General features: G+C 33.8%; 1 pseudogene; it reads right to left on the reverse strand.

The window, feature by feature from the left end:
• Positions 1-11077: 11077 nt before the first annotated feature.
• On the reverse strand, positions 11078-12322 carry LOC106378000 (annotated as a pseudogene).
• Between the last annotated feature and the right edge of the window lie 1327 nt (positions 12323-13649).

The following is a 13649-nucleotide window of genomic DNA, read 5'->3' on the forward strand; positions in this document are numbered from 1 at the left end:
TTCATTAAATAAATTAGTTTGAAGATTTTTCCGTTAAATACTTAGTTTGAGGGTTTTTACCCAAAACAAACTTAGTTGAGGGTTTTTAACGTTAAAAATCCTAGTCAAAATATATTCTCATTATTTGTTGGGTTATTTGTTGGGTTAATTAATGTTTTTATAGGTGTTGACTAAGATATAAATTTTATTTTAGAATATTTAAGTCAAAAAAGGAGATTTTTTGCGTGAGTCTGGGTCGGTAACTTTTCTTCTGTGTTTTCTAGTATTGTTTTTGATTTGCTCTAAGTTTATAGTAATATTTTTGTTTTTTGCCAGCTTTTGTAATCAGAGATATACAGTCGTTTTGCTTTGATTGTTGTTGTAATGGTTATCACACATTGTTTGACGGGTTCTAGAGTAAAATTTTCGGAAATAATTTCTTCTCGAACAGTTTTAACAAAAGAAAAGGATCTATCATTATCTGGAAAATTTTTAAAGTTTAGGCAATGAAGATGACTGCAGCCCGTTGTAACGAGGGAAAGCACTTTGATTGTTAAAAACGTGAAACGAAATCATTATGATATCAATGTATTGTCATCATCCAACCAAGTTTCGGTTTGGGCTTCATCATTGATTTCTTTTGTAGTAGTATTTGCCATATCGTTTTTACCGGGTTAGATTATTTCTCAAGTGCTTGTTTTGGATTTTTTGATGTGATGTACCATATCAACTGTTATGTTATTGTCTTTGATAGATAATATTGAAATAAAACACTATTTAGACGGAAAAAATGTTTCGGGTCATTTTTAGAATCTTTATAGGTACTTTTTATATGTTTAAGTATGTTCTAGACAACTTTGAAGATTCTAGAACATATTGAATTATGAAGTGAAGTGATGCTGAAAAGATCAAGTTACAGTCTGTATTTTTCACTTGGTGTCGATCAACACCGGTGTCGATCGACACCAAGGAGATCGACACCAAGGAGGATGTCGATCGACACCCACGTAGACCAAAAGCTGACATGATTTATCAAGTTTTCAAGAATTTCAAAAAGAGTCTAGAAGTATTTGTAACTCCTAATGTATTTTGACCTATATAGTCTATTCTTAAGTCATTGTTTAAGCTAAGATTTATTTTTATTTTAGAGAGTTTTTGGAGAGAAAAGTCATAACTCCTTCAGAGATTAATTTCAAACGCGTAGTTCAAGTTTTCGACCGATTCACTATTATTTATTATCTTAATCTTTTAGTGAAATTTATTTAGAATATGATTTGCATTTCTGCTGTCATGTCTGAGTAAATTCACTTGTTAGATTTAAGATTTTAATTGCATGATTTGTTCGAGTGCTCCGGCGAACAGGGTACATGTTACGATTTGAAAGGAGAGAGACACAAAGCAAGATGAGAGTGTGTCACTACTTTGATGAAGATGTAAAACAAGGAAGAGTTTTTTTATAAGCGGGAAATTAGCAAAGCTCTAGCGCACTTAAACAAAAACATTAGTGACCCAAAGAAAATGTCTAAGTTTGATGGTCCACTTGTGATAAAGATGAAGTTATCCAAGCACTCAACATGTTGATCAATGAGATTTTGGCAAAAGAGATGTAAGGACCCCATAAAAATCAACGTAACAGTTCATCGAAAAATTTATCAACACATATTTACAAAAACTGAATTGTTACGGTCACCACCATTTTTCTTGTGTCTGAGAAAATTACTTTTGTACATACTTGCTCCACCGCTAGTCACCAAGGTTCAATGAAATCAATGCATCAGCTCCAGTTTGTAGCTATTTCTCAGTCAAGTAGCTGTTACAAATCAGTTCATCTTAAGAAACTTAACTCAGATATAGATCCTTAACACAATCACATTCTTTCTGAAACAGTTTTAAACATGTGTGACCACTACTTCTTCAGTAGATATTTACCATAATTTATTTTTCATCCAGAGATAAAAGAAACATGTGCCTCATCAGGACAGTGGTCGAAATCAGAGACAACGTGTGGTAGCAATTTAATTTGTTCCAAAACGAGTATCCATCACAGGGGGCCCGGTATTGTACTTTTTATGTAACACATACCGTTCTTTACAGGACACACTAATTTCACCCACGTGTTTCTGTATATTACACTCAACTTGGGCCTGGTATTGTACTTTTTATGTAACACATACCGTTCTTTACAGGACACACTAATTTCACCCACGTGTTTCTGTATATTACACTCAACTTGGGCCTGGTATTGTACTTTTTATGTAACACATACCGTTCTTTACAGGACACACTAATTTCACCCACGTGTTTCTGTATATTACACTCAACTTTTCTAATGTTTCTCGATCCATTCCAGATAATGATATTCAAACCAAAAATGTGTTTGCATCATGATCTGAAATGAGTGTCTTTCATTAGTTTTTTGTGCCTACCAAATTAGTATCTAGTTTCTTTCTTTACTATTGAATTGTGTCTTAAGTTTATCGTTTTGAAGCTTAACTGGAACAAATGCTATTGTTCTCTTTTATTTATGTTATTTCTTATTTACCAAAGATTTTCTGACGGTCAGTAATTCTCTCAGTATCACAAATACATTTGGCAAAAAATGCAAAACATTTCACGAACATACAACATAATAAAAATATAGAGCATTAAAATCATAATCTCAAACAAAATACTTGTTGTGGTCTTGAAATCCGTGGCTCGGCCAAAGTCTCACCAAACCGTCACACAAGCCATCTAGGAGAATCTAACAATAGAGGTTTCGTTCAAGGAGCATATCTCGACAACCAAAAGGAGTTTTAGCATGAAAACAATTTTCCATGAAGTTCAACTCATCAATTCATCACTGAGGCTTGAAATTACCAGAAAATCCACGGACCAAGAAGTTATGGATCCTTGAAGAAGATATCCAACCCACCCGGAGCCATTTAAGGAAATAGTGGACAATCTTTCGATCAATCAGTTCCAAACCAATCCATCTCGACCAGGAGGATTTGATGCGCCTCGGATCATAGACCCGGGGCAGGATGATGCGACCATGGCTGAGCCAGATGATTCTTCAACAAAAGACAAAGTAGGATGGATTAATGGTGAGGATACTGATCTAAAACCAGCTGATGAGACTGAGGACGAGCTGGAACCAGCTGAAGAGAGTATGCTTGAGCTGAAACCAGCTGAAGTGATAGTAGATGAGCTAGATGAGCTGAGTAAGCTAAGTGATACTAGCTTGGAGCTGAATGAGCTAAGTGACACTGAAGATGGAGCTGATTTAGTTGCTGGGCGAAATGAGCATTTTCAGCCCAAAGAAAAATTCATAACAAATTCAATTTGGGTCGGTTTTACACCAAATTCGACCAGACCTTTCCTCAGTCCATTTCAAGCCCATTCTCATCAAGAATGACAAGAGGGAGTCAGCAAGGAAGTCTTGGTCGTGCATGGGAAAAAGAATTCAACAAAAATCATTAATTTCGGTCTTTAGTCAAAGTCTTCATTTCTAGTTTCCATGTCTTGTTTTTAGCACATTCTTCTTTGGATTTCTACAACTTGTAATCCTATATATAGGGCCTAAGAGCCACGAAATAAGATAAGCTTTTTCCCCCTTTTATTTGAGTTTATCTATTTGTTCTTTGTAGAACACTTCTTTGTTTCTTGGTGAGGTTATCTCCGAGTAAACAGCCTCTAATTCGTTGGACCTGTGCGTCATATCAGGCAACGTTTAGAAATCCTTCTTTTGGTGGACTTGTGAGTCATATCAAGCACCAACTGAAGTCTGGTAGTATCATTGGGCCATCCGCAACCCATTGTGTCACCGTTCAATCCATCAGTTCTCCCTTTTGGCGAGTTCATATCCCTTTAGTCCGGTCGAGTGATCCTTCCCTATTTTAGGGCGTATCAAGTGGTATCAGAGCCACTCAACCGGTACTATCTATCCATCTTTCTCATCTTTCATTTCTAAACACTTCTTCTTCATCTTTCTATCTCAAATCCGGGCCACTACCTTACCTATCGCCATTCTTCTATAAAAAAAAAAAGAGAAAAGAAAAGAAAAAAAAAAAAGATCTATCAAAAAAAAAAGAGAAAAGAAAAAAAAAAAAAGTTTGATTTATTTGGCTAGGTGGTGGAAGAGAAATCCTGCTGGCTGAGGAGAAATCCAGCCTTGGAGTGGTTAATACGGATTTCGAAACAATTCTCTTTATCTTTCTATCTTGTGTTCATCTCTTGCTTGCTTGGAGAAATCCATTGGGTTATTTGATTTGTTCTCTTAGAACTTTGAGAGGAGACTCTTGAGTGACCATAAAATCTGAGAGAAACACTTGTGTGGGTGAGATCAAACACTTGAGAGTGTGAGGATTATTTTTATCTGTTAACCTTTTGTGTTGAGAACTTTCAGGTTAAGATGTTTGAAGCTGATCAAAGAAGGCTTTTCAGTCAGTTTGAAGTCTGGGAGTTTTGTGACAACCTTGTGGAGGGTGTGGTGAAAGCCCTCAAGGACGTCAGCAAGATCCAAAAGAAGAGCACAACCACACGTGCATCTGTAGCTAAGCCTTCCTTATTCATCAATGAAAAACCCAAAGGTAAATCTGAAAACAACCTTGAAGATCAAAAAGATTTTTCAGATTCTTTACCAATTTTTGATGAGTATGATGAAGAGATGATTGAAAGTTTGATCATTTGTGAGGATGAATGTGATCTTCCATCTCCAAAATCTGATTTTATGTTTGATGATGAAGAGACTAATGGACTAACCTGTTTTGAACCGGAGCATCCGAGTAGTCTTGTTCTATTTTCACAGGATTTTAAGGAAGAACCATTCGACTACTCACATCAAGGACTGCTTCTTGGCACCAGGAGACCCATGGACGATGATCTAGGTCCCATATTTGATGAGGAAGGCGAACCTGGTCCAACCTTTGAAGCGGAAGCACCAAGCATAACATCCATCATCATGGAGAACCAACTTTGCTTTGATCCCGGCACAACTCCTACGCCTTTGACCACATACATTCAAGAGCACTGTGAGAAACTTGATTTGATTAATTTTCTGCCTGATCTGTTTGATAAAGTCAGTTCCAATGACATAAAACTTTCTGGTCTTGATCATCTTGAAAAGTCATCTGAGCTTGATTTGCAACAACTAGTTTTCTGCTCTAGAAAATCGTTTGATTCATTTGTCTTCAAAGAAAATAGCTTTAGTCTGAGATCTTATGGACATGAACTGATCACTGGAATTTTGTTTGCATCCTCATATGCTTTGGAAGATTTTATGGTTAGCACATTGCTGGAACAGAATTCACATAAAGCTGAAATAGATTTTTGTGGTGATTCTGTTTTGAAACCTGTCCATTCTTATTCTGAATCTGATCTTGAACTAAAACTTTTGTGTTCTGAATCTGATCAAGTTAGGCACGTTTTGGAAATGTTCTATGGTAGTTCATGCCTCGAAAACATTCTGATTTACAACACCTTCTTTGATAAACATGCTGAGCCTTGGATAAGAAATTCTCAATTTGAACTTAATCGTTTGTGTTCTAAATCTGAGAAACTTGCGCATGATTTGAATTTGTTCTTTAGGAACTGTGCTATCACGTGCCCTGACACCATTCTGGTGTACAAGACTTACTTTGATAGGCTTCATGATGATCTGAAACGTGTGCTACATGTTCTAGGGAAAGAAACTTTGGTTTATGATCTGAACAAGTACTTGTCTTGTACATATGATCCTGGTATTTTAATGTTTGTTTTGAGTGTCCAGGATAAACAGGATCAGTCTCCCAGAGGTGTCAGGAACAGAAGCAGAGATCGTGCTTATCAGTTTAAGACTTGGAGATGCATGTACTCGAGGAAACCAACTTCAAAACTCCAAGGAAGTTTCTTTCCAAAATTTTCCTTCACTAAATTTTACATGATTTTTAAATTCTTTTTGTCTGATTCATTTCCTTTTGATACAGGTAAAATGGATTTGAGGTCAAATCCTTTTCAAGAGGGAGGGAATGATGCGCCTCGGATCATAGACCCGGGCCAGGATGATGCGACCATGGCTGAGCCAGATGATTCTTCAACAAAAGACAAAGTAGGATGGATTAATGGTGAGGATACTGATCTAAAACCAGCTGATGAGACTGAGGACGAGCTGGAACCAGCTGAAGAGAGTATGCTTGAGCTGAAACCAGCTGAAGTGATAGTAGATGAGCTAGATGAGCTGAGTAAGCTAAGTGATACTAGCTTGGAGCTGAATGAGCTAAGTGACACTGAAGATGGAGCTGATTTAGTTGCTGGGCGAAATGAGCATTTTTCAGCCCAAAGAAAAATTCATAACAAATTCAATTTGGGTCGGTTTTACACCAAATTCGACCAGACCTTTCCTCAGTCCATTTCAAGCCCATTCTCATCAAGAATGACAAGAGGGAGTCAGCAAGGAAGTCTTGGTCGTGCATGGGAAAAAGAATTCAACAAAAATCATTAATTTCGGTCTTTAGTCAAAGTCTTCATTTCTAGTTTCCATGTCTTGTTTTTAGCACATTCTTCTTTGGATTTCTACAACTTGTAATCCTATATATAGGGCCTAAGAGCCACGAAATAAGATAAGCTTTTTCCCCCTTTTATTTGAGTTTATCTATTTGTTCTTTGTAGAACACTTCTTTGTTTCTTGGTGAGGTTATCTCCGAGTAAACAGCCTCTAATTCGTTGGACCTGTGCGTCATATCAGGCAACGTTTAGAAATCCTTCTTTTGGTGGACTTGTGAGTCATATCAAGCACCAACTGAAGTCTGGTAGTATCATTGGGCCATCCGCAACCCATTGTGTCACCGTTCAATCCATCAGTTCTCCCTTTTGGCGAGTTCATATCCCTTTAGTCCGGTCGAGTGATCCTTCCCTATTTTAGGGCGTATCAGGATTACTACTTGAACCAAGACCTCCAGAATACAAATCCAACCATCCAGGAGCACTTGCCATCATCCTATCATGGACCAGCAAGCATAGGATCAGGAGGATCTATTCTTGCCCACGCTTGCCTTATTTGAAGTCTCATGCATTCAAACTCCAATAGCTCTTTTCCCTTGAGTTTATGCACGAGATCAGCACCTTACAATCCATAAGGAAGATTCCCAGGAAGATCACATACCCCTTAACTGTCCAGGTTCAAGAAGATTCAAGTTCTTTAATTGGAGCTAAAATCCCACAAAAAGCTCCAACAAGTAGTTTTTAAATGCTTGATTTTCTTTCTTTAGTTTTGTAATTCTGAGAAAATACCACGACCTACATAAGCTCATTCTAGTTCTTTGTACAAATCACCTTACAATCTTTAAGAAGTAAAATCAGTTTGTTCTTATTTTATCAAAGAAGAGTCTTTGCATAAAAATTGGTCGTTAGAGAATTCAAAGTATGATTCTTTGTTGTTCTATTGATTTCGTGAACTCTAGATTGTTTGTGTGATTCAAACAAACTTGGATCACAGATTGAGAGAGTCAATCGAGCCACTGATTGAGAGAGCCAATCATCTATACATTGGTTCCATCACATCCATTTCAACCATCATTTGATCAAGCTGAGAGTGTACACAACCATCAGCTTGATTCCGCCTTATCTATCCTTATTATCCTTTTTGCATTCTTCTTGTTATTATTATCATCAGAATCTAATAAAGTTTATATTTGTTTCAGGTTATAAGGTCAGATTCCATACATATCGATATACGACCACATCTTTGGTCGATCATATTCAAGCTTCTTCGACCATCTGGTCAAGTCAGCTTCGTGCCCACAACAATACTACACCAACATTTCACACACAAAAAGTACTAAAGAGCGAAAACATAATCCTTTAAGATGTTTGATATTTCATGATCTCTTACGAGTTTCTGATCACTGTTAGTTGAAGTTTTCAATACGAAAGTTTATTCGTTTTATTAGAGCATTTTCAGTCGCAATGTGTCTTCTCATTTTTTAGAGTGTGTACAGTGTACTTATAAATTATATTTTCATATAAAATTTTATTAGCACTTTGTATATTATTGATAGTTACATTTTAGTATTTATTATTATATTTTTCTCAAAATATTTTATTTTAATATTTGTCAAATAGTATTTTATATTTATTTACAAAAATTTAGTCATTATTGTAAATTATCTCTATAATATTATTTGAGAAGTCAATTTTCTATGTGTCGCTCTCACGTTAACTCTCATGATGGTTGATTACACTAATACCATTAATAAATTAAAAATATTACATTTAAAATACTATTATTTATTATTTATTTAGTTTTCTTTTTAAAATTTTCCAAAAAAACTATACAAATAATAAAAAGTAAAATATATATAAAGTAAAGAAAATGAAGGGGAAATTACATGTTTACCACTTTCATGCTACCACTTTTAATTTTTACCACCACTAAAAAGACATTTTCAAAAATACCTTCTTCATTGAGTGGCAAAAGACTCTTATGCCCATTTTCTTTATATATATAATAAATAACTATTTAAATAAATAAAAATCTAAAAAAATAAAAAAAAAATGTTAATTTTTTTCTGAATTATACTATTTCGAAATTCAAACCCAAAACCTTAAAAATCAACTCTAAACCCTAAACCATCAATCCTAAACCCTATTTTTTTTTGAAATACGAACCCTAAACCATAAATCTTAAACCCTTTTTTTTTTTAAATAAACCCTAAACCCTGAAACATCAACTCTAAACCCTAAACCCCGAAACATCAACTCTAAACCCTAAACCTTCAACTCTAAACCCTAAAACATCAACTCTAAACCCTAAACCATCAACACTAAACCCTAAACTATCAACACTAAACCCTAAACCCTAAAAAGTAAACACTAAACCCTAAACCCTAAAAAATTAACCCTAAACCCCGAAACATCAACTCTAAACCCTAAACCTTCGACTCTAAACCCTAAACCCTAATCCTAAACCCTACACCCTAAAACCCTAGGGTTGATGTTTTAGGGTTTAGATTTGAAGATTTAGGGTTTAGGGTTTACGTTTAGGGTTTAGAGTTGATGCTTTAGGGTTTAGATTTGAAGGTTTAGGGTTTAGGGTTTAGATTTGAAGGTTTAGGGTTTAGGGTTCGAATTTCAGAAAAATATAAGGTTTAGGGTTTAGGGTTTACATTTAGGGTTTAGAGTTGATGTTTTAGGGTTTTGATTTGAAGGTTTAGGGTTTAGGGTTTAGAGTTGATGTTTCGGGGTTTAGGGTTTAGAGTTGATGTTTCATGGTTTAGGGTTTAGAGTTGATGATTTAGGGTTTAAAGTTGATGTTTTAAGTTCAGATTTAGGGTTTAGGGTTTACATTTAGGGTTTAAAGTTGATGTTTTAGGGTTTAGATTTGAAGTTTTAGGGTTTAGGGTTTATGGTTTTGTTTTTCGGGGTTTAGGGTTGATGTTTCGGGGTTTAGGGTTTAGAGTTGATGTTTCATGGTTTAGGGTTTAGAGTTGATGTTTCATGGGTTTGGAGTTATGTTTTAAGTTTAGATTAGTTAACCATATGTTTTTTTTTGTCAAATGTAATCAAAAGGTTATAAATATCTTTTACCCTTCATTAAAAATGAGGGTAAAAGTGGTTAGTGTAAACACAAAAAGTGGTACTTTGAAAATTATATTTTTGGCAATTTCCCGAAAATGAATTGAAAAACGAAAAATATATGTATATATAATATGATTTCATAAAAAAGGAGAGTTCACAAAATAGTAATATTACGTTTAAAAATATTTTAAATAACATAAAATGTAATTTTGAAGTAATAAAATACTTTCTTTATATCTATATTTTCTTAGATTAAAAATATAAATTTGTATATTACGTGATTTTATTAATTTACACAGATAATCTTGATATTAGAAAAAGAAATATTATTTCTTTTAAAACATAATTTTAAACAATACAAAAAAACTCAAAGTAATAGAAATATTTTTATATATCTATCTATTTTCTTAAATGATTACATAAAATAATTAAGTAACATAAACTGATATATGTTTAATTGACTAAAAATAGTTTATAATTTGTATTATGGAAATGTTTTATTTATTTTTCATATATTTTGTTGACTATAATATTTTTCAGTTACAGCAAAAAAATATCGATAAATTATATTTTACTTATATAATATTATTTTCAAATACAATCATAATTTTGTTTACTGCTTATTTTTAAGAGATACAAAAAAAAACTAAAAATAAATTTTAAACTAAACAACGTTTGATCAAATAGTCACAAAATAGTTTAATGAGGTAGATATATTATATTTATCATTATTAAAGTTATTTGTTTTATTAATATTAAATTTACTTTTAAATTTTATGTTTTTATGTTTGTGAAACTTAATAGAACCATAATCAAAATACCAAAGCAAACTAAATTCTTATTTTTAGATTATTTAAACTATATTTCAGTTTCCATTCAATAAATCAAATGCATAAAGTTATTTAGAATTTATAAAATATTTTAATTAAAGTTATTTAGAATTTATAAAATATTTTAATTATTGTAAATATTGATATGTGTTCATGAGCTTCCAAAAATGTATCAGATGCTTATGCATGTAACCTCCTATTGATCATCGCTTTATCTTTCTAATATTATTTTAAAAACATCAACATATAATTTGATAAAATTATGAAAATACTTGGAAATTTCAAAGATAAACAAAATTGATTTGATTTGACCTAATTATAATAAAAAATAACTATACTTCATTTTGAATTTGAAGAATATATATAACTTACTATACTCATAACATGAGTGACTCGACTAATCAAACTTATATCTAAAATCATAGGTTTAACTACGATAAAAATTTATAATTTTATAAGAATAGTAATTTATTTTATAAATATAAATCATAGGACAACTCAAAACTTATAAAAAATAAAATATTAAATATTAACCAACTGTTACAATTTAGTTCTTTTGTAAAATTGATATATATGCATGAGACTTAAGAATTTTATCGTTATATTAATTTATGTAATTTAGAATCAGCCAATTTAGTTTATTTTTTTATTTCATTCTAAGCACAATATATCTTAAGTTATACATAATCTTCATAAAATATATTTACATATCTAAGATAACAACCACCTAAATGCAAATAAGAAATTAATCAAAATTTTGAATATATTTAGAATAAAAAATATTACAGTTGAATTCAGAGATGCAATCCAATTTACCCAAGTGATAACTAAATTGACTGTAAAAACAATAAAATCGATTAGATATAACATATATAAAATCATATGTATAATTAAAGTGATATAATAGTATTAATATAAATGATGCATACAAATTATAAATTAATTTAAAATTAAAAGTAAATAGCAATCAATTATTATATTATATTTACTTTAGAAATATTTATATCCGTGCATGAGCACGGGAAAATCACCTAGTTAATAATATTAAGGAATCAAAATGTAAATATCAAATTTTTATAAGAAAAAAAATTAAAAGTGACCATTATTGGATCAATACACCTTCAACTTCTTGTATTCTCCATTCAAAACTAAGGTGCTTGTTGGATATGCTCTTATGAATATTCAAACTTATAATTTGTTGCCAAGATACGAGATTTGATGAAAGCATAAATATACTTGTTTCATAGAGAAACAAATGGTTTCCAAATTAGTTTTGAGTGTCACATAAGAAAGACAAGAAACAGGCTATACATTACTCAGGAATGGTACCAAGCTTAGGACGCCAAGCTCGCTGGAGAAGCCGCTTGCTGAATCTAAACCAAACCGGTGCTGCATTGTTCTCCACCTGTGAAATAGCAGCTGCGTTCAATTTAGCTGCCATGGCTGCAAGAACTTCTTCTTTTGTCTTCCCTTTCGGTCTCTCCTTCTCTTCTTCCTCTACGGGAGACGAAGTCACGAATAAGTCTCGCAGTTTGCGTCCAGCTACGTCCTTGTCAGCAGCCAAGGAGCGGCCATGATGAATGAGCGGCTGCTCTCTGCGGCTAGGCGGTATAAGACTCAGAAGCATCTTTAAGGTTGTCTTCTTGCGACGAAACTGCACCAACGGACTTGTCCTCGGGCTAGGACTTCATGTCGGGCTCGGTGCAACTCCACACTGCGTCGCTAGGAACTCGAATCTCTGCAGCGTCGCCATCGATTTGCAAATTTGAAGAACTTGAGCTAATAACAACGTGCCTTGTAAGTATAGCTGTTTCCAAGTGAGAATCAAACGCAAAAACACTTTTGTCTTTTTATTCTTTTGAAGCAGTCTCTTCTTTCAAAAGTGCGTGCTTTGAATGGAATTTATGTGGACCTTAAGGACGCACTACAAGAAAACATCGGTATTCTGACGTACATTCCGACGGAAAATGAAATCCTCGGAATTTCCCGAGGAATTTCCGAGGAATTTCCTCGGAATATACCAACGGAATTCCGAGGAAACATCAATCCGTCGGAATATTCCAAAGAAATTCCGACGAACTAGTGATCGATCGATGCGTTTTTGGACATATACCCATCGATCGATCACATTGTTACGCTTTGGTCCATCTTAGTGATCGATCGATGCGTTTTTGGACATAAATACATCGATCGATCCGTTTATAAAAAAACATTCGAGATTTTGAAACCCCAAACACTAGTTCCTCAGAATTTCCTCGGAATATTCCGAGGAACACTTGATATCCTTGATCGATCGATGGGATAATCTCATCGATCGATCACATTGTTACGCTTTGGTCCATCTTAGTGATCGATCGATGCGTTTTTGGACATAAATACATCGACCGATCCGTTTATAAAAAAACATTCGAGATTTTGAAACCCCAAACACTAGTTCCTCAGAATTTCCTCGGAATATTCCGAGGAAATTCCGAGGAACACTTGATATCCTTGATCGATCGATGGGATAATCTCATCGATCGATCACATTGTTACGCTTTGGTCCATCTTAGTGATCGATCGATGCGTTTTTGGACATAAATACATCGATCGATCCGTTTATAAAAAAACATTCGAGATTTTGAAACCCCAAACACTAGTTCCTCAGAATTTCCTCGGAATATTCCGAGGAAATTCCGAGGAACACTTGATATCCTTGATCGATCGATGGGATAATCTCATCGATCGATCACATTGTTACGCTTTGGTCCATCTTAGTGATCGATCGATGCGTTTTTGGACATAAATACATCGATCGATCCGTTTATAAAAAAACATTCGAGATTTTGAAACCCCAAACACTAGTTCCTCGGAATTTCCTCGGAATATTTCGACGGAATTCTGAGGAAGAAAAGGGTTTCCTCGGAATTCCCTCGGAATATTCCGAGGAAATTCCGAGGAAATAGGGTTTTTAAACCGAAAACAACGTTTTGCGGTTTGAATAACACCTATATAACCCTTATTAAGTGTCTTACGTTCATTATGAAGTCAAAAATTTGTTCAATAACCTATAATAAACACTTTTCCGATTGTATGAACGAAATCCCCACAACATAAGAGAAACACTTATACACTTTAATGAACGGTAAAGGGAATACTTACAATTCGTTTTGAAATTTGTTATTTCATGGTTTATGCTCATCTATACAAAGAATCTTCAATGGTATGCATTACAATTGTATAAGAAATGAAATACGGCAAAAAAAATTGATGTTTTGAAACCCCAAACACTAGTTCCTCGGTATTTCCTCGGAATATTCCGAGGAA

This window comes from Brassica napus, chromosome C2 (genome assembly GCF_020379485.1).
Source record: "Brassica napus cultivar Da-Ae chromosome C2, Da-Ae, whole genome shotgun sequence".
Classification (NCBI taxonomy): domain Eukaryota; kingdom Viridiplantae; phylum Streptophyta; class Magnoliopsida; order Brassicales; family Brassicaceae; genus Brassica; species Brassica napus.